Below are 24,025 nucleotides of genomic sequence, written 5' to 3'. Positions count from 1 at the left end.
CACATTTATGGTTTAATCACATTTTCATACTAACACATCCCATTTTCTCACTTCATTAATTCAAATCTTTTGGTGAACTTGATTAATAATTGGAGAATATTTGAACATGATTTTCATCATCTATACCTCCTTTAAAATCAACAGTAGATCATCTTGGAATTGTTTCCCATTTTATCCAAACTTTTTGGAATCAACACTAAATTATTTCAACATCATCAAAATCTCAACCAAAAAATCCTAAACCATTTCATTATCATCATAATTTTTTATAATCAACCAAAAACAATCCCAAATCAACTGTAAATGATCTAAAACATGTTAATCATCACTAATCCAACCCAAGGCATTTTTGTGTCTCTTGATGCCTTGGCAAGCTATCAAACCTATCAGATATAACCTTAAGACTGCCATGTCCCTCAGCACTAGGTCAAATCTATCATTTTCATCATCTAATCATTAACAATGTTGAGTCCCTTAGTGTCCAATTGTGGCATTATCTAATCATTTTAATAACATTTGATAATATTCATTAATGTTATTATGGTCAATCTTATCAATCAATTTCAATCTTGTGGCCTTATAATGCCCATTAAATGTCACATGTCCTTAATCCATGTCATATGTCCTTGAAATTTTTAATCAATCCTAATCCCTCAATCAATATGATCATCTCTTTTATCTACTCATCATCATCCTAGTTGATCTGCATAATCACCGCATTTTATCAAAAGTTTAATCCTACATTTTTTTCATCAAATTGGCTAATAATTTACTAATTTTTCCTATAGGATTAGTTAACCCATAATCTATTCCTATGTCATTCCAATATTTTTCATTCCACCTTATTAATTATTCTTATTAACCAAAATTAATATTTATTAATTAATTGGTTCATCTTTGCAAACTATGGGAATTCTCAATTTCCTAAGTCCTATTTTCCCATTTCTAATTTGTAATTTACTAATTTCTATTTGTGTAGAATTATGAATTTTTAATTCTAATATTCCACCTAGTTTTGAGACATGGACATAATGTTTCATAGATCCTCTCTGTACACTTGGATAATATGTGTCATATTTGACATATGTTATTCCTTACACATGACTGTAATAAGCCACATTCTTCATAGATTGTTGTCTACAATTGGCTTTGATGTGTCATATGCATGTCATGCATTTTTCTTCCACATTTAGCCATGTTGACTTTTATTTTTCATAGAATCATATATGTGGCATATTGTGTCATATTTGGCATAGATATTTTAAGGAATATTGTGCCAAGTTGTACACTTGAATTGTAAATGTCCATCTTCTCATTCATGTCTCACCTCTTGCATTTTATCTATAAATTGAGTAATCTGGCACTCATTTTTTATCCTTATAACCTCTTTACATTACACCCAAAACATGCTTCTAGTATTCTCAATAGAATTCATCCAATCATTGTGTCTTTTGCTTTCATTGTGTGTGCACTATAGGCAATTAGACCTACATCAACAATGGAGAAGAAGAAAGGACATAAGAAATACAATTAAAGAGGGAGGTTTTACTTGTTTCAATTCATTTATTTCTATTTTTTTTCATGTTAGATTGGATTGGATTAGCATATGTTGGTTGAGTTGTGTGGTTGCAAATAGTATTCTACATTTAAACCCATTTTCTAGTCCTATAATTGGTGAACCTCACATAAATATCATGCTTACTAACTTGGTGTTTTCTTTGTTTATGCTTTTAGGTGAAATAAGGGATCTCATTTAAAGGATTCTAAGCTTTTTCTTTATTTTTATCACACCTAGTCTAATTAGGAGGTCTAGTAATATACTTTTCTCTATTATTTATGGATTTTTTGTCTATTTGTTCTAGGTGTTCACTTGGTAATGTCAGGGCACACTTAGGTACCTTGGAAAGTTTTTTTAGGTGTTTAGGACCTATTATTGTGTCTATATGTTGTTTTCATTTGACAAACTACACTCTAAAACTACCAACTATGCCCTTCTAGGCCCTACGTGCACCAGGAGTGCACTTGGTAGCCTTGCTTTGAGTTTTGCATGTTATAGGTGCCATTCTAGCCCTATTTTACCCTACTTGATTCCTAGCTTCCCAACAATACTCCAAAACTATCAACTACACCATAGGCATAGTTGGCATTATCTAGGAACACTTGGGAGTTTTTTGAGGGTTTCTAGCCTTCTTTAGCACAATTGGTGTTATCATTGCATAGTTTGGTCATAGAAAAGTCAAATTTCAGTCATAATCTACATCTAGGATTTTATTTTGATTCTAGGACCTAGAGTAGAGGTTTTTGTGTTAGTGATGATCTATTGGCAACATGTAGTGCTCATTGGGAGAACACTAATAAATTGAAAACTACTAATATGTTTGGTGTAGGACGTTGAAAAATACTTGTGTGTTTTTCCAAACTACGAGTGTGGTTTTCCTTAGATTAGCTAACACTTATTTTGGTGCTATAAAATGAATTTTCTTTACTCATTAGTGTCTTAGAATTTTTATAACCCAAAGAGTTTCCTGGATGTACCCTCTCCCCTCTCCAATTGTGGATCATGGGTGTGAGCAAAATATGTACAATTTCTTTTAGAGAGGCCTACCTTGGAACCAAGACTCACCACTTGGTGAGTCTCAGGGGTCAACCTCAAAATAGTAATGGACCAACACCCTACTATAATAGATTCAATATGTTTGATGCCCTATCAATAGTATTATTGAGTGATAGATCTCATCTAGTACCTTTGTGGTGTGTTAAAACCCTATTCTTGGGGCTAGGAGACCTTTTAAGGAATTGTATTATTCACCTTCTAAATGGAGTGCCCAAAATCACCATATCTTAGTGGCCAAAATCATTTCTATTCACTAGATCAAGAGCCCACCCATGCCCATGAAGACATCTCATATTCTTAGAGTCCTTAGTAGAGGCAAAAATCCCTTGTGAAGTGATGACCCTTGGGAAGTGAATCTTGGTAGCCCCAAGAAGTGAGTGCACTATAAGGGGGAGCATGTGGTTCCAAGATCCTAGGTTGTCTACTCCAAATAAGTGTAGCTAAACTTTGGTTCAGGTAGGAATTTAGTGGATACAATCTTAAAGCCTAGGTTGTGATGTGTCTTTTAAGTTTAACAACAAATATTCTTGTCTATTGTGTCTTCTTTTTGTGCATAAGATAATGCCAAATTTATAAACTCACACCAAAAAAATTTGAACCTTGGACACTTTCAAACATCCACATTGTCAAAACATTACAAACCTCTTGTCAAAACATTGGAAAACTTTTGTCAAAATCCTTGAGAACTTTGTAAATATGAAGATTTGTAGCCTTAGGAGTCCTTAGCATGGCTTAGAGTTCATCTTTGCATAGTGTACCATTGTGTGGTCCATCTTTTGATCCTCGTATTTTTAACTTTTAGTCCTCACTTTGCATATTTTATACATCATAGATAATCCCTTAGCATTCATATTGTGTCCCTTATCCTTCATTGTGACCTTAGTCTTCATAGATTGCATCTCCCAAATTTCATTCTTCCATGTCCTAAACCTCATTTTTCACATCTTAGTCATCATTTATCATTTCCTAAAGCTCATTTTGTTTTCCCATTCTAATCATAGAACCATCCCTAGTCAACTCATTCTATGGCATAACAATCTGAAAGTCACCAAGTCCAAAATCACCAAAGTTTTAGCCCACTTTTCCAAATACACTCTTCTAGGGCTCAACCACACCATAGGTTCAATGTGATCTATCAAAGTTCATTTAGTACCTTTTGGGTGTACTTGGTTACTAGAACAACCCACTTTGACTTCTAGATATCATTTTGAGACCCTAGAATTGCCTCTAGATGCTTGCATAGCTCCTCAATTTGGTCATGTCTTGAATATCATTTTGTGCCCTAAACATCATTTTTTACCCTAGGATCCTTAGATCTTACATATCCAATTCACATAGTCCTCATTTTGATCCCCCACTAAACCTCATTTTGAACCTCAAACCCTTTTGAACTTAGTCAAAATTCAAAATAACATACTAGTCATAGAGTATCTCCTTATGTCAATGAATATAGGATCTTGACATTAGTCTTTTTGTTATCTTTTTTGTCATTTTTCTTGGATCAAAGTCTATCTTTTTCTTGATGGATTTGAACTTTTCCTTTTTATCAACTTTATCAATTTTTTTTTTTTGTCTCTTTTGGTCAAGATCCAAAGTCCATCTTCATAAGTTCAAACTCTTAGATTAATACTTTCAAAATATTTTCTCCTAAGTTAAAACCTTGCATACACTTGTCATAGAATTATCACATCCTTAAGAATCCCTAAATTTCATTTTTCTTAACCTTACTTACATAATAATTTCACTTTACATACTCTAAAACCATAAGATCTCATCCAAGTATCAAAATCCCAAAAATATCTCCAATAATCAACTTGTCCAAATCATTTGTCAAACCCAACACTTTACACAATACACATCCATATCTTGAATTTCCTAAATTTCATTATCAACCCTACCATAAGCCCTTGCATAATATAATCTTAAGATTCATACATAAACCTTTAACATGATTTCCAAGTCTAAGGTCCAACACAATCTACATTTTTCATACCTTAGAATCATTTCATATCCCTTAGTTAAAAGCCCAAAATATCACTCACATTTTCATTTTTACATCATCCTCTTAGGTCATTTACACCTTTTATATCATTACCCTTGGTCATTTTTCACTTCCATAGCTTGCATAACACACCTAAACCCAAAAAAATCCAAAAAATAGTCATATCTTGCATAATATCAAGTTTTATCCCATTTTACCAACTACAACCATATTTTTACTAAGTGTACACCTTAGATGTGCACTTGGTATTTTTATAGAAAACTCAATAGTTTTAGGGCACACTTGGTAACTAGGAATTCCACCTTAGGATCTAGATTTCCAAACTACATTCTTATAACTTGCATTTAATACCTAAACCTTAAAGACATTAATACTCTACTTTGTCACCTAAACACATCATTTTCCAACTACACCCTTCTGGATACCAAGTACACAGTCATAGGTGCACTTAATAATGTTTGGGTGTAGTTTTTAGTTTAGGTGCATGCATAGGAGGCATAGAGTCCATTTCAAGCTTTCCCATAGCATTTGCATACTTAGGTATCATGCTAGCTCTAACAAGGACATAATTAGCTCAAGAAATAGAAAATCTATATCAGTCCCTATTTTTTAAAGTGAAAGCACAACCAAAAGTGTGTCCAAGAATAAAGAAGACCAAGAAACCTTAGCAAACATTTGACATGGATCAAACTGAAGTTTCACAACCATTACTCATGGACCCACTAAGCATGTATCTGCCAAACATTAACCCTAAAGACACGCCGCCAACACATCCCCTACAAAAATCCCCTACACATGGAATGGCTCATTGGAGTCCTAAGTTTGAACCCATATTTATACCTATACCACTCAAATTTGGAAGTGTGCCTACAACACCCAAGGACAAACAAGCCCACTCATTTGAATTCAACAAACATAACAAAAGTACCTTTAATCCTTCAAACATTCAACAAGGTACTTTGCACCTAAGTGATGATTCTAACATAGATTATGTCATCCCTAATGAATAAATGGCTAGGATATGTAAAGACAAAACCTTTTGAAAGTACTTCAAGCTCTTGGTAGCCCAAGAGATAGTCAAGTTTAATCCAAACTTGGAAGGACCTAAGTCTATATCAAGACAACTACACTTTTGAAAAAATGTAACCTATGATTCACTTAAACTTAAATGAGGGGAAACAACGTTCATAATTTTCAACTACAAAGGTAACACCTAATAATCCTCATCAATAATCAACCATTTAGATTCTCCAAGGTACCTTTGAACATATCAATATCAATCCCCTATTTGATGAACCTCTATCAATTAATGGAAACAAGACTCTTCCAAAGTACCCCAAAAGGACATTAATGATTGAACTTAATCAAATGACACCACAAAAATAAATACCTAAGGGTCCTTGCATCATAGGGATGCCAAACATGCTTCATTTGGAAGAAAATCAACAAAGTATGTACCCTTACTCCTAACTCTACCAACTACTATGACATCAAATAATATAGAGCCCCCTATGAGTATGCCATGTGAAGCATCAACACTTATTGAAAAAAAACCTATTGAACAAAAAAGGGTGGGTCTTATTGATATTTCACCAATCCCACAAAGGAATATTATGTCGTAAGGAGAAGCATCAAAACCCCAAATGTATCAAATCAAGGATCTTAACACAATTCTAACTCCCAAGGGAAATCAAATATTGGAAATGTAAAAGAGTAACTAAGAGGGGAGAGGTGAATTAGTTACCACAAAAATAAATCCAAGTCCCTTAAGATGTCAATAAAATACAAAAATAAACTCTATTGAAACTAAATATACTATTGTAACTTGGTTTCCATAGAATTACTCAATTAACATAGTAACTTAGTTTACACTAAGAATAACTATCACTTGGTGAAAACTCAGTTAATAATGAATATATGGATTATTACTTGGTTAACACTAAACATGAAAATCTTAAGATATTATGTGATTAACCTTAATTAACTTAGTTGCAAATACATAAAGTAAATAATATGAACACATGAGACACCAAGCTTTAACATTGAAACCCAATTTGAGAAAACCACCAATTGCAACTAGTTACTATTTGTCAATCTTCTAAAGTAAGCCCTATTAGAATATAACGTCGTTAAAGGTTACAAAATACATTGTTAGGTGTGACTCTATTAAAGGATTTAGATCACCCTATTAGGAGTGGCCTTGTTAGAGGTTTTTAGACATTTCAATCGAGAAATGTCACCTTGTTAGAGGATTTGAAAAATAGCTATTAGGGTAACTATGTTAGGAGATTTGATTCATTGCTACAACTCTTAGATAGTAGCAATGACTTTACCTGATTGCTGATGCAATTGTTTTTTGATTTTAGGTCTATGTTTTAGCTTGATTACTTGATCCTCCTTGATCAAAATATTCTTTGCAGCTTGGTTAACTTAGATACTCTTGTATCCTTCCAATTTTCTTCCTTTTCTCATCTTCTTCAGTTACTTTCTTAACACATTTAATCCTAAATTTTATCTTATATGAATTACCTGATCAAGTCATCTTGAACACACTTATAATAAATCAATAATCAACCCTTGAGTTGGTTAGAACTTAACAAAATCATTCCATCATACTCAACATGAAATTATAGAAAAATACTTCGTTAGCCAACCTAACTTGGTCAACACTAACTCAAAAAAGGCTTTCCTTTGGTAATTGAGTAAACTTGTTTAACACTAGATCGTGCTAATTTTTTTGTGGAAATCAAGTGAGCTCAATGAACATTGGTTCCATGCCAAATTTCCTTTGATGTCTGAGTGAGCTTGATAAATACTAACTCTGAACTTGGTTATTACATGAATGCTCAGCATAAATTAAAGAAAACATACAATTGAATAATTATTTTCAAAAATCTCCCTCTTTGGCATTGGTGGATACACAACATGTCATAATAGAATGGAATTTGAAAAAAGAAGAAGTAAGGATAATATTGTTAGTTTAGTTCTAATTATCATCCATGAGAACTCCCTCTATTAGTGTGAGCTCCATCTGACATCAATCTCTCCCTATAGAATGATTCTCTGATTTCTTGACTATAATTTCACTGATATGACAACAAACTCTTCCTCTTTGATATCTCAATTATTCACAATGTTTCTATGATACAATATAAACTCTCCCTCTTTGACTTCTCATGGCAAAGACATCGTTCAATGGATTTCCATGTACCTGATGTACTTATTCATATGCAATCTTCTCTAACAATACTACATCAACCTTGATTGGTCTTCAAATGCTTAGTTAACAAATCACTAAACTCTATTTAGTGAGCTTCAAATAGGGGAATAAACCCTAGCTTACCTCTTATATAAAAAAATGCACCCTTAGGCAATGGCTTGGTGAATATATCAACAATATATTCTTTTCTATTCACATATTCCAACCTCACCCCTTTTTTTTGCACTAATTCTCTTAAAAAGTGATATTTTATTGTAATCTGCTTTGTCTTGGTATGCATAATAGGATTCTTGGAAATGTTGATTGCACTGGTGTTGTCACAAAAGACAACTAATGGATCTTTTTTTTCTTCCTTCATACCTTACAATAGTTGTTTGAGCCAAATAATGTTGGAACAATTGACTGCTACTACAACACATTATGCTTCTCTTATAAACTAATAGATGTAATTGTTTTTTTTTTCTTGTCCAAGATACTAGCCTCTTTCCAAGAAAGAATGCTCCACCACTAGTGTGTTTCCTATCATCAATCAACATTAGTGAAGGCTTCTAATACAAATTTTCCTCCCTTATTATACCACAATCCATAATCTTTAGTACCCTTTAGATACCTCATGATTATTTTTATTGCCATCATATGATTTTCTTTTGGATTAATAGAAAATCTTTCCTCTATACCAATTTCTAGTGCAATATCATGTCTTGTGTGCACAACATACTGAAGTTTCCCAATAATTGATCTATATGTAGTCTAATTTACCTATTTCAAATCATCATTTTTTAACCTTATATCTAGTAGACATAGGTGTTCCAACTACTCTAGATTCCTTTATTCCAAATTTATTCAATATCTACTTGATGTACTTTGATTGAGTGATGTATATGCCATCCTTCTTCTATTGAATTTGGTGGCCAAAAATAATTTTATCTCTCCAAAAATTGAGATTTCAAATTCCTTACTCATTTTCTCAAAAAAATTTATATCATCTACTAAGATTTTTGTTGACAATATCTTCTTTTGTGGTCCTTCCTTGATGTATAGGTTTTTGTTCTCATTTGTTCTTTGAAAACCAATCTTTACCAAATAACTATGCTATATTTTATACTAGGCTCTAGGGACTTGTTTGAGACCATACAAAGATTTGTGTAATCTGCAAACCATATCATTTTTGCTAGGATCTATGAAACCTTTAGGTTGCTCAATATAGACTTTTTCTTCTAGAATTTCATTCAAGAAAGCTAACTTTACATCCATCTGATATACTTTGAACAAGAGACCAAGTTTTGTTCTATCAATTTGTTCAATCTTTTCATTCATTGCTTCAATCAAACTTTCATTGGAAAATGCATCTTTAACAATTCTAGGTTCAAATTCAGTAAAAAACATGTACATTTTAGTTTTTTTCTTTTCATTGTGACTTTTGACATATCTCAAATGATTTTCTTAGGTGCACGATGCCTTCTGACATATCTAGAAAGTATAGGTTCCTTCTTTTTGAGTACACTCAATTCACCATGATCTTTTGAATCATGCTCAAGTCCAACTGTTTATGATTCAGGTGCTTCAAAGTGTGGCTCAATTTCCACTAGTTGAAACTTAAATCCTCCTGAGATAGACTTAGCTCATTCTGATTGTAACTTAGGTTACACTCACTACAAATCTAGTTAAACTAGAGATTTTGGGGACTCGGGTGGTGAAGAGTGATGATTCCCAATTGCATTAGCTTGAAATTTAGGTAAGGTATTAGGTTTATAGGAAATAAAGTTATATAATTATTAGTTTCCTTGCCACTTTTTTCTTCACTTTTTTCTATAAACTCATCAATTTTTATATGTACACTTTCTATAACCTTGTGAGTAGTTAGATTTAGACATTTATATGCTTTTCTTTTGTTAGAGTATCCTAGAAATATGCCTTCATCACTTTTCACATTAATTTTTCCTTTCCTTCTCTCTTTTAGGATATAAAATTTTATTTCAAATACTTTGAAATAAAAAAATTAGGTTTATAGCCATACTATAATTCATAAGGTGTTTACTTTGAATCTTTCTTTAGTTGAATTGAATTGGTATGTTGGTTGCTTCCTTCCAGTATTTGATTGCTATGTTTTTCTCTATCATTAGTGTCTTTGCACAATACATGATGGATTTATTTATTTTCTCTTCTATACCATTCTACTAAGGTGTACTAGGTGCAAATACTTATCTTTTTTTTCCTCTTTTATTATAGAATTCATTGAATTAATTAGAGATGAATTCTCCTCCTTTGTCTGACCTTAAATATGTTAGTTTCTTTCTTATTTCTTTCTCCACTCTAGCCAGATACCACTTGAATTTTTGAAAAGCTTTAGATTTATCTTTCAAATGCATCATTGTTATGATATTAGAATAATCACCATCAAGTAAAATAAAGTACTTATCTCTACAATAGCTTTCTATGCCAATAGGTTCACAAAGGTCTATATGAAGCAACTCCAAAAATTTTTCAAAATTATAATTCTTTCTTTTGAAGCTTATCTTTCCCATCTTCCCAATTTGACAATTCTTACACATGTCCATATTAGGTGTCTTTAGGCTTGGAATGCCTCTCACTCTTTTTTTCTTTCTTACTTTGACCACATTATCAAAATTGACATCATAGCATTTTATGTCATAACCAACTTTCCTCTACTTGAGCTAGCAAACATGAACTTTCAATCAGATCAAGATACAATAGATTACCTTTTGTTTGACTACTAGTCCCAACCATATTTCCTTTCCCATCTAGTAGCTTGGCCTTACCATTCATGAATTATACCTTGAATCAAATGATGTTCAATTATGCCACACTAAGTAGATTATGTTTTAGTCCCTCAACCTATTGGCTCTTGATTTAATAGTGATTATTATTACCAATAGACACCAATATTTATTACACCTATAGGTAGCTAGTGCTCATATTTATTATAATAAACTATGTCTTTGGGCTAACTTCATAAAGCACAATTGCTTCCTACACTTTTGGCTCTGCAAGACCAAGGTGGGAGTAACTTAAGGATTCAAATACCTTCTTGACACTTACCCTTAATCCATAGAAATAGAAGAAACAATCCATATTCTTTGATATATGTGAAACAAAAATGAGCTACAATAGATAACAATAACTCATAAACCCCATAGATTATATGATGACCACCCTTATGCACTTGATACAATATTTGATTGATTTAGATTTGAATATAAATTGGATACATGTAGTAGATTTTACTTCAGTTTGTTTTTTATTTATATGACTAGTGCCTTATCCATTGTTACATAGAGTCAATTATAAGTAGAAGATATAATTTAGATAATTTTTCAATGAATTATATCAGCCATCATCACCAATTCCCATTCTTATGCAATATCCCTCTTATAAATTCATAGACCCTGCTGATTCATTGAAGCACTTCCTTAATTTCTTGAATTAAAAGAAAAAATAGAATCAATATATAACCTATCCAAATTGCATTCAATCAATTAAATTTTATTTAAATAATCCCAAAGTAAACAAATTCATAAAATAGAGACAGAGATTGATAACACAGATGTAGTGTAAGTGCCCTTTTGTATTATCCTTTGAAAAAAATAATAAAATAACTAATAAAAACTCAATGGAACTTAGGATATCTTGCTAGTTCTATTGCTAATATGAAAACTTCAAGAAATTACAAAGCTAGGAAATAAACTTAGAAGACTACACATAAAAGTGGACTGACTGTACTTTTGAAAAAAGAAAAATTAAAAAGTTCATGGACCCTTTCTCTAACCTTGGGATCACAATTATATAGGGTGAGATGCAATAAGCTTCAGGTTTAGAGAATCGATAGCTATCCTTAAGAAAAAAAAATTACATCATTACTACCACCAAACATAAAGAAATGTTCAACAAGAAAAGCTTTACATCATAATATTCTTTGTGGGACCTTTTGTCCTGTTACACCTATTGTTATACTTTCTGTGTTAGAAAAACTTGATGATTGGCCCTATTACTATTGTTGCTCCTTGGAGGTTATATATAGTGGGATTGATTATGACATATCTAGCTCTACTTGTTACAAATTGACCTCCACTTGAGGATCTCCATGTATATCATCATGAATAGATAAGCAAACATTTATTTTTATTTCCTCTTCTACCATTTCATCAATTTGGGCTTTTGTGCTAGCAACTACAATTGGTTGCTCACCTTTATTCTATTCATCCTTTTTATCTATGGATGATGTATCATTTTTATCTCATCTTATTCCATTTCCTCATCATCATTAGTTTTGACATCTTCTAATTGCTCACCAGGAACAATATCTTCCATCCACTTGTCAAAAAGTGTGTCATCTGGTTGATTGGACTATAGAATATCATGTTGCTTCTTAATCATATATTTAGCTATTTTGTCAATTTTAATAAAATCTTTTTTTAAAGAATCAAATAATAATTGGGCTTTTACAATTTGTTTAGAAGTAGCTACCAAACATGCATTTCCTTTTTCATTTATGACTCTATTCATCCTAAGACAAAATAGGTCACCTAATTCTTGGCCCCATTCCTCCTTGCTTTTCAATTTATTCCTTTTATCCAAAGCATGTGGGAGAAAATCAAATTTATCACTCTTGTACTTGTCCAAGGAATTGACAATTCTCCTTTGTAGCTCAACTCTGTTATCATCAAAATCTAAAAGATTGTTGGAAACATCATAGGATTTTTCTATATGATCATGTGATAAACTAATGATAGAAAAAATAAGAATGTGGCCTCTTTTCTTCTATTACTCCACTTGTTAAAAATTGTCTTCAAGGCTTCATCATTTGCCTTTATGTCATCTGATATATTCATTGTTTTCCCAGTTGATCAAAGAACAAGGGCCATTCAATTTTATCAACTAAATACATGAGGGCATTTCTTAACTTAGCTTCATATTGTACATTTAGCTCTACATATAATACCCACAATTTTCTCTTTACTTCTTCAAAATCTTGAGTAGTATAATATTGTGGCCTCTATGGTCTATCAAGAATCTCAATGACAGGAGTGGATTTGAAAGGCTCCAATAGTGGGCAAGCGTACGTAATTCTTGGGCTAGTGGATTGTCCCATCACTTTATTCTCAAGTTCAATTCTCCTTTGAACTTTTTTTTTGTAAGCTTCCAAAACCTTCTCATATTTATCTTGCAATTTCAACCTTGCCTTTTCATCTTTCTTAGCAGTGGACTATTCCAACACCTAGATGTGTACCTTCTACATTAGTAGTTTCTTCTACTCTCTTCACAGTCAAGTTGCCTATTAATCTAGTGCCATTAGGTTATAAAGAGCTAGTCCTAGATCCTTTTCTAAATGAGAAAATAACTAATGCAACCTGGTCCTCATTGAATTTTGTTCCTTTTATCTCCTTCTTCCCTTGATCCTCTAAACTCATCTTTTCTACAACAAAATTAAAAACTAATGCATCGACTATACCCCAATTTATCTTATTACACCTTTCTTCAAATTTTCCAATGTTTTCTCTATAAGAAAATTGGTTGAAGGCTCTAGTTTTAACAAAATTGTCATTAGATATGAACTCATGACAAGCTTGTTCAATTACAGGATCCAACTCCTTTCTTCTGTAATCTACCTCTATTAACTCTAAGCTTGGCATTATAGGTTCTAGTAAATTTCCCTCTTCTAATTCAACCTATGTGATGAATATTCCCCCTTGGGACTATAATTGCTCTGTCTACTCCTTAATGAGTTTTTCATCTCCTATCTGTATTGGGGACTATGTAGGTGAATATTCCTTAGTGGAAGGTGTTTATTCCCTTATTATTTTTTGCCTCTTGGGTGAGTGCTCATTAGGTCTTTCTTTTAGGACAACACTTGTTGACCCTAGTATCTATTTTACTTAATCCACATAGGCCCTTTTATTCTAAATCACATTATAGCCAAGTCTCTTCTGGACAACCAATTGCCCTATTCCTACTATAGGATTAAATTCCAATCTCCTCATGACCTCTCTAGTTTTTTCTAGAAAAGATTGATAAAATATTGTTTATTTTCATTCATGGCCTCCATGATTCTAGGAAAAGTAATCATGAGTTTATTTATTCTATCTGCCTATGTTTTGCATCACATAGTGGCTTGTAATATTTATCAAAACAATGAATAAATTCCAGAACTTTAGAAAAAACTATTTATTTTTCTTTCTTGATCTCCTACTCTTGAAAAGAGAACTCATTCCTTATTATATCCTTAGGGAAATAAGGTTCATGTTTTTTGGAACCAATTTTTGCCCTTAATCTAAAGATATCAAAAAATCCATTGGAATCACAAAAATGAGGATGAGACATAGCCATCTTGTACTAATCCAAGAATTTAAAGAAAAAACAATCATCCACCTTTGGTAATTATGAAATGGTGGGCTACAGTACAAGTGGGGAAATTTGAGCCTCTTTTTCTTCTAACCAAATATGTTTCCTCCAATCCTCCTACCTGCCATAATATCTCAACTATCCCTACTTTCAAAGGCACCTAGTAGGACAATACATGGGGAGTCCCTTGGAAACCATAAACCCTAAAAACTATTGAAATAGAGTATGGTATAATATAAACCCAATTATGTGACACTTTTAAATTAGATGGATTATCCATTGGTCTAATAAAATTCATTAATGCCCTTAGGATTCTGGGATTGCCCCTTAATAAGAGGCTTCTCAATCTAGAGGCAAAATATCAATCAAACATAACAAAACCAGCCTTTTCTACATCCCCAGACATATCTTCACTCCATAACTAGACTGGAAGAGCCTTTCCTTCATGTTCTCTATTCAAACCCATCTTCTTTCCAAAATATGTTACCCCCTTAAATAAGAGCATATGCATGAACAATGAGTAATGGCCAAAAGTCTTTTCTACTTTTCTCTTGGCAATTCCAACTAGCCCTATATGGATTTCTTCTGCTATATAGAATGCAAAATTAAAAATAATATCCACACCAAAAGAAGAAATCTAAGCCATCATATACATAAATTTGACTGGCATAAAACTCTACTCATCCTCACCAAAAATAAGGTCATATATATTTCTATGGCTCTAAAGGTGAAAAATTCCTTCTTAAAAAGCTCTTTTATAGATGTTGTGACCAATGGAAGATTCCCAATTGTGGCCAAATATGCCCTCAATACACCTTGCTTGACCTTGTCCTTCTTTGATAAGTATTCCTTTTCTAGTCTTGGCAGGTCAATGGGTATATGGTAATCTAAAAAGGGCTCCAAACCAAAGACCTTTCAAATTTCTTTAGCATTTATACTCATCAAGGACTCCCCATCTAATCTTCTTACTACTATGGCCATAGGGTCATAGTTTTGGGCAATGGCCATGAGTAGGTTGACATCCATGAATACACCAGGGACCACTAGTTTTCCTAAATCAAAATTCCATATGTCTCTATGAGGAGCAAACAAATTTCTCTCTAAAAACCATTTTTTAAAAAGAAAAGGCCCTAATTTAGAAGTAGTAGCATCCCTAATCCAATTTTCTTTATCATATAAACCATCTATAATCTTGAGCCTAGGGTTTTAAAAAATAACTTCTTCATTTGGTTAGACTCATTTGTAGACTCAAGCAATAATTCAAGAAGGTCATCATGTATATTTCTATTAGCATAATTTAATTGTCATGAGAATACTTTCTTTGGAGGCATGATGGATAAAATTTGTAGAATACTAGAAAACTTTGATATATATGGTGAATTGAGAAACTTGGCTCTTCGCTACTCTTTCACTACAATTCTATGACACAATGTGAATATTGGAATCTTTTCTGCATTTTAATCACATAAGGCACAATTATTCAATGGCTCTAATGTCTCTAAAAGTCTAAAATTTATTTGCATAGAGAAGGAATGGTGAAATATTTGCAATATACTCTATATATGGTTCATATAGGGAGCCTTCAATCTTCATAAATGAATTGTAAGAAAAAATAGGTACAACATGTATCCTACTTCTAAGAGTAAATCCATGTGACTTATGACATTACAATAACTTTGACACATTGGCAAGGCATTTATGTTAATTATTTTTTTTGTGTTGCTTTTTTAAACTTAGGTTCCACCATGTTTTGTCTTCATGGGAAGGTTCTATGTTATTACGAGCCAAAATTATGAATTTTTTGGTCACGACATAGCAACCATTGTATTCTTCTAGAAAACCATCATTCTAAAAAAGAAAACAACATGTTCTTATTTTGGCTCCTCCTTTATTATGCCTGACCCATTTGACAACCCACCATGCTAGCAAACCTTACTTATGATAGGCAAGATCCTGGCACCATATCCATTTTTGGGCCCACCATGTTTCACTTTTGTAGGAGGTCACCATGTCACTACTGGTGAAACCCTCCCATTTCTTAGTCATGAAATAGTAAGCACCGTTGATTTTGGAAGATCCAACAGCTTGTGTGAAATGCATTAAAATCATATTAAATATCAACTAGGTCCTAGGTGTTATATTATACTTGGTCACTATTTTGCATGAGATAAAGTGATCAAAATGATATAGTAACCACCATAGATCTTTAAAAGATCTAAAAATGTAGGATTTTTCAAGAATTATAGAGTCAAAACAAAAATCTTAAAAGGTTCTTGCAAATTATAACCTTTTCAAAATGATTTTCTCCCATTCAACCAAGAGGTGACAATCATATGACCTAAAGGGCTCACTTAAGGCATAAATTTTGTTTTAATTAGGGTTTTTCCTAGGGTTAACCAATTTTGACAAAACCAAACCCTAATTTTACAAAATTTGTGTAGATCTACCTAATTTTCATACATATTTTAGAAATTTTCTACACTATGGAAAATTAGACCATTAGTGGCTCTGGCTAGAGATGATAGACATTTTGTGTCTATGAAAGAATCTAGAAACTTTAGTGGAGTAGGCCACACACTTGATACAAAAAAAAAACTTCTGAGAGAGCAACCACACAAAAAGAGCAATATGTACAAGGGCTATAGAAAAGACAAAAAATAAATATAGAATGTATAGGAAAACCCTAGTCTACTATTAATGAAAACAAAGATATCAAGAGAGGATGGCGAGTGGGAGTGAGGAGAAGGGAGCAAGTAGGAACTTGATTTTGAATTCTTTTGGTAGAAATGTGACTATTCCCTCTAATCTAGGAGTTTGATTTGAGTTAGTTGGAGATTCCTCTACTGAAACTAGCAACCCTAATGATGGTGGGTCCTCGGAGGACTTGGGGGGTGGGGGGCCAAGTAGATTAAAAAATGGTCTAGCCTATTTGGGGTACTTCCTACTAGAAAATCTATCTTCCTACCAGTTAAGGATACCTCTTTGAAGGATAAAGGTATGTATTCCATTGAAATCCCTAATCAAATCATTGATAAAAATATCTCTTGTATGGATTCAACTTTGGTTGGAAGGTTTCTAGGTGTCAGACCCAACATTGAGGATGTAAAGGCCTTTGTCCATAAGAAATGGAAATTAAAAGGTCAAGTGGACATTACAGCAATGGCCAAAGGGTGTCTTTCTTTTTGTTTTTCTTGTGAAGAAAACAAGTGAGATATCCTCTATTATAGCCTATGGGTTATTGGGAAGCATTCCTTGATGTTATAGAAATGGACCCCAAACTTTTACTCTTGGGAAGATTTTCCTACCTAAGCCCCTATTTGGGTTAGGCTAGCTGGCCTCCCAGTTGAGTTTTGGGTGGAGGATGTTTTTCAAGAAATTGTCAATACCTTTGGGGAGCTCATTTCTTTAGATCATGTGGCTGTATCTCAGAGGAGATTGAACTATGCTAGATTTTGTGTTGGAATTTTTTAAGGTGTTGATTTTCCTAAAGTAAGAAAGTGTGGGTGAGAAAGACACAAAATAGTATTTTAGAGAACTTAAAGGGAGGATAGGTGGCTATGAGTGAGAATGCTCCTCCATAGGATAAGATCAAAAGTTTAGATAGTGGTGTGCCCCTGGGTGTGGAGGTTCCTCAACCTAGATCTTTGGGTGAGAATGCTCCTCTTCAAGAGCAAACCAAAATTACAGATTGTGGTGTGCCCCTGGGTGTGGAGGTTCTTCAACCTAGATTGGATTTAGCTAATCAACATGACATAGGGTCCCAGGCTTTTTCTCAAGACAATCTGATGAAATCTAATAGTGATTTCTTGGAAAAGACCCCAAAAGACAATGAGATCAACCCCAAGGAGGGGGGTCTAGCAATAAAGGGGTGACCCATAAGGATTAAGTTGTGTGTACTAATCAACCAACCTAAGATGTTGCATTGGAAGGTATCTTTGTTAGAGGTGAAGTTGAGGACCTCCTAATGATTTCACAAGATGAGGAAGTAGTGTAGGGGGAGGAGACTTTAGATGCTAACTGGATCCTAGGTGGAAAACCTTCTAAAGGTGGGAAGAAAGCCAACCTTAAAAAGGATGTGGAGACTGCTTCAACCAAAAACAATAATAATAAAGGCTCCAAATTTGAATCAAAAAAGGGGACCCTAAAGATAATAAGGGTAGAGATTGTTGTCTTTCTTCACCACCCGCTGGGACTATTCTCAAGAATGGGGATGTTGGTTCCTCCCCTTCCCTAGTGGGAAGACCTTCCAATTTGTAGAAAAGAACTACTGAGGCAAAAAGAGGCATTGCTAATGATAGTTAGAGGACCATCCTTGAATTAAAAAAAAAATCATAAATTATGAAGATGATCTCATGGAACATTCAAGAATTAAATAATCATCATAACATGACATTTTGAAAAATATGATTAGGGATAACATGTCAGATATTTTTGTTATTTAGGAAACCAAGATATTGAAGGATAAGGTGGAAGGCCTTTCAATTTTTAGGGGTGGGAAGATAATAGGAAATGATTCTAAGGGAGCTTTAGAAAGTATGGTAGTTTTTTGGATAAATAGATGGATTCAAGGGGAGCTTATCTCTCAGAACAAAAACATGATTAATGTTAGATTTTTCTACTCAAAGGATGGCTTTTCTTGGGTTCTAACTAATGTATATGCACCCAATTCCAAGTGGGGAAGAAAGGCTTTGTGGGAAGAAATTTATAACTAGAGAGAGATTTTTGCTAATGAATATTGGATTGTTATGGGGGACTTCAATATGCCTCTAAAAGAAGCTAAAAATGGGGAGGTAGTTAGACTAATCTAGATAATAGATTAGATTTGATGGACTTTATTGATAGTCATTTTCTTCATGATCTTGACTTGCATAAGATTGAGAACACCTGGACTAATAGAAGAATAAAAAAGGATTTCATTTAGGTTAGGTTGGATTGAGCACTTATTAGCAATGATTGGTTCCTATATTACAAATGTTCTCTCAGTGCTCAAGTCTATGTGGGATCAGACCATTACCCAATTTTTTTAGTGGCTAATGATCTTAACTATCAGAGAAATTTCCCTTTAATATTTGAAAAAATGTGGACTCTTCATCTAGACTTGGAGATTCTCATAAAGGAGTGGTGGAGAATTTATGTGGAAGGTACAACAATGTTTAAAATAGTAGCTAAATTGAAAAATGTCAAGAAAAATATAAAAAAATGGAACAAAGACACCTTTAGCAACATCTTTGAGAATAAAAACATATTTTGGAGGAACTAAAGGATATTCAAGATAGGATTTAGATTGATTGTTATGATGTTGTCTCAAGGGAGGAGGAAAGCATCAAACTAATCAAATTTCATGACATTATCACTAAGGAGGAGATTTTTTGGGGACAACATTCTAGAAAGGTTTTTTTAAAGGAAGGTGACCATAATACTAAGTTCTTTCCCATGAATACTTTGAAATATATGATGTCCAATAGAATCTCAAGACATAAAATAGAATGGGTCTTTATTGAAAATAAGGAGGTTATCAAAAGGGAGGCTATGGATTTTTTTAGTAACTTGCTTCATGGTGACCCTGATTTGGATTTGGAAAAGCAGAATGTGTTTCTTGATTGCTTCCCTTCTTCCATCACTTCTATCCCTTCCTTGGATGACATTTCCAAGGTTTTTTTCTCTTTTGAGGGAGATAAATCCCCTAGTCCTAATGGATTCCCATTTTTGTTCTTTCATAAGTACTAGAACATTATTGGTTTTGATGTTTGTAATGGGGTTAAGGAATTCTTTCACTCTAATAATATTCTTAAAGAAGTGAATGGAAATTTCATTGCTCTTATTTCAAAGAATCTAGGTGTGAATAGCTTGGATAAATTTGTGTCTATCAGCCTATGTAATTCTTTTTATAAGATTATATCCAAAGTGTTGATACTTAGAATCATACCTCTTTTTCCAGTTGTCATTTCAAGATAGAAAAATGGGTTTGTTCCTAGTAGATAGATTTTGGATTCCATTATTAATGTTCATGAAAGTATTCACTCCCTTTTAGTTTCCAAGAAAGAAGGGTTTCTTCTTAAGCTTGACCTTTCCAAAGCTTATGATAGAGTGGACTAGAACTTTATTCTCCAAGGTCTAGAAGCATTTGGGTTTAATAAGAGATTTTGGGATTTGATCTTCATGTTGGTTTTGTTGGCTTCCTTCTCGGTGCTTGTTGATGGATCTTCTACTCCCTTCTTTAAGGCTTCTAGGGGTCTTAGATAAGGAGACCTAATCTCTCCTATTATTTCCATAAAATATGGTGATGAAGGGGGACTTTGTGGGCCTTAATACTTCTTCTTCTTCCTTAATATGCTCCCATCAGCAATTTTTTGATGACTCTATTTGTTGGTGTAAATAAGTATTTACTTATTACACTTACTCAAGTTTACTTAGGTTAATGCATTATTTAATTATTTTGCATTATTTTATTATTTATTTAAGTAAGATACTTAGGATTTTGTGTACTCTCATTAATGTACACAACTCTAATTATGCACATGGTGTCTACAACATAGGAGTTTGCATCATTCACTAAGTTGTCATGTTGACAACATAGTTATCTGCACTCCTCATTTAGCACATGTTGTCTACACCATTGATTTTCATGCTACACCATTGTAAGCTCATCCTCACATCATTGCACTTAATTACGACCTTAATGGAGGATATAACCCATATCTAGTGGACATGTGCTTAGTTGTATGACTTATCACGATGCTGACTTCTAATCATTCTAGAAGCTCTCCTAAGGCCTTTATATATAGGCACTCTTAGTGTACTCTCAAGATAGCATATTGAATGAATATCATCATTCTGATCATACTCTCTCTATTTTTGTCTACTATGTGCTTGTGTTGAGTTCTTTAGTTCTTGGGTGAATTCTAGCCTAAGCCAAATTCTTACACTATTTTTATGGGGGAGGTATCGATTAGAAATTAATAAGTGGGAAGATTTACTTCTAAGAGGGGGAGGGGAGTGAATCAGAAGTAACTAACTTCAACCTTTTCAAATTCTTTTAACTAAAACCATTCACATGAATCTAATTTATCTAATAAACATGAAATTAAAGACATGCATGAAAATAGATAACACACAATTTTGGCAACCTAGAAACCCTCCAAAATGAGAAGGTAAAACTAGGGTGGGGATGACACCCACAAAATATCACTATAGCAATGTGTAACTATTCAAGGTTACAATGTTTGACCACTTCCAATGGTCTACCCTATAAAATGCCTATCCTATTAAAGACTTTACACTCTATTAAAAGTGACCTGGTTAAAAGATTTCACTATCCTACTAAATGTAGGCCTAATTAAAGGACTTTAGTACATTCACTTGGAATGCCACCTTGTTAAAGGATTTTAAAATGGCTAGTAGGCAAACCTAAGTCCATAGGATTTCCATATCTAATACAATTACTAAAGAGTATTAGAATTCTAGATCCTGTTCTACTCTATCAGCTCTAACCCTTGCTTGATTTGATATGTCACTTTGCAAGGTTTTGAGACTCTATTCTTCATCAACTAGATTCTTCAATGCTACTCTATTTTTCACTAAGTCTTTTTACCCTTCTACACTTCACTATACTTCACCCATACACTTATTTTTGCATATCCTCTCTCTTGCATAATGAAGCTTTGTTCTCCTTTTAAAGATTTTGAAGACTTAGGGTTAGGTATGAATCTATGATCAATATTAAATCTTTACTTCTCACTCATTTCTTGCACTTTTCCTATTGGTTTCATGCCTTCTCCATTTTTCTTATTGGCTACATGTTGATTACATAGGTAATGCAACCGGTTCAATCTTATCTTCAAAATTCTTTGAGATTCATCCCATGTTAGCTCCAAAAATGGTTTACATCTAAGTTTGTGAAGGAACAAACTCATATGTTGATTCTGTGTTACTTGGCACATACTAGTTGTTGATGCTTGACACATATAGGAAAATTGGCTCACTCGGCTCCTATAGCAATTCTATTTCACTTAGCATCTATAGTGACTTAGCATCTATACTTTGCTTGGCACTTGAACTTTGCTTGGCACCTAAAGATTGCTCAACACCTGAAGTTCACTCAACACCTATCAAATTTTCTAGCTCGGCATACATTGTAGTTTTTTTTTTGTATTATACTCAACATCAACTAAAGAATTTGTTAAGTGTGTTGACACTCAAATGTCAAAACCAATCTGAGACCAACAATCTCCCCCTTTGACATGAGTGGCGAAAAACACTAGACATTATAAATATGACCTTTATGAGTATACTACATATTATGTTTGGCATATGTACAAGACTTTAAAAAATTATTCAAAATTTTGTATACCTTAAAATCTTGTAGCTCCCCCTAAGCTAATGTGTCATTTCCATTCCTATAATATAAATTCTTGTGTTGAATGTGTCTCAATTTGATGCCTTTTTACCTTATCTACACTCTGTATCTATTTGTACCCTACTTTTTCTCCCTATACTCTATATCTACCCCCTTTTCACATCTTCTTGTAGCTTTGTATCCTTTTGGCTTTATTACTTCCTTAAAATGTGAATTCGAATATCTATCCCTTTGGATATTCTATATTACGTCCATCAAAGAATGTATTGCATAACCATTCTTATTCACATCTCCCCCAAAACATTATGTCTCCCCATTCTTATTAGATATAATAAATAATGAATTATATCCCAAAGAATGTATTATTCTCCCCCTTTTTGACACTTATGTCAAAGGGTTCTAAGGATAAATATAATACTTTGCCAAAAATGTTTTATTTACCTCCATAATCATCTTGAGAGAAGCATCCCAATTATCTAAAGCTATCTCCAATGACTTGTGCTAGATGGCTATCTCTTCTACAAGATGACCAAGGCCTTCTAAAGTAGAAAGATTAGGATCTTTCTTTAGAAAATTTTCTACATAGGCTTGTTCCTTATGGAGTACTTCTAGATGTGGGGTGATGGAAGATTGAATTTGGATCAATTTGGCCCTAATATTGGTCTCTTTTGTTGTCAATACAACTAATTCTTTTTGTGTGTGAAGTGTAACTACAAAATGCTTCTCACTTTGAGCGAGATCTTTTGGTAGCTAAGTGCTAGAAATCTTTAGATTTTGTTCCAAGCTCAACATCCTTTGGCTAGTTTCCTATGTGAAATATGAGGAATCACATAACTTTTTGTATAATGAAATTACATTCTCAAGTACTTTCTTCACTTTTTCAATCTTCTTTGCCAATTCAACATGTAAAAGTTCTATTTCACTTGATATTTTCTCATTTACTTTGATCTAAAGCTTCTTTTCTGACCATTCTAATAATTTAACATTAGTTTCTAGGTCCTCATTATGTACCTAGTCCACAATGTTGGACGGTTGCTCCATTATGGGCTAGGTTTCATTAGGTACTTGTAAGCTAAATGCATCAAGAAATATGTCCTTGATTTCCACCAGTGCTTGCTTTTGCCTAAACTCATTTCTAAGTATTTCTTGTTTCTTCCTCCTCTTTAGTTCCTCTTTCAATTCATTTATCTATTGAATTTTCATGGCTCTCGAGTCATAACTGGGTATGACTATTTCTTCTTCAAGTGTAGGGTCTCCATAGTGAAGTATCCTTGCAACCTTGGTAGAGCTCAAATTTGGTGCTGAAATCTATAGTGGTATTGCATCAGTGCTCAGCTTCTTATTAGGAATTCCCAAGGTAGGAAAGTTCACTAATGTTTGTATTGCCTCCTACTCCTTAGGGGTTTTCTCTTCTTCTTTCTCCTCTTCTCTACTGCCTTGATCAATAATGATAATTTGAGGAGGTGAACCTTG

This window comes from Cupressus sempervirens, chromosome 5 (genome assembly GCF_028749045.1).
Source record: "Cupressus sempervirens isolate cs-2001-9-10 chromosome 5, ASM2874904v1, whole genome shotgun sequence".
Lineage (NCBI taxonomy): Eukaryota > Viridiplantae > Streptophyta > Pinopsida > Cupressales > Cupressaceae > Cupressus > Cupressus sempervirens.
Note: the sequence above shows the minus strand (reverse complement) of the source record.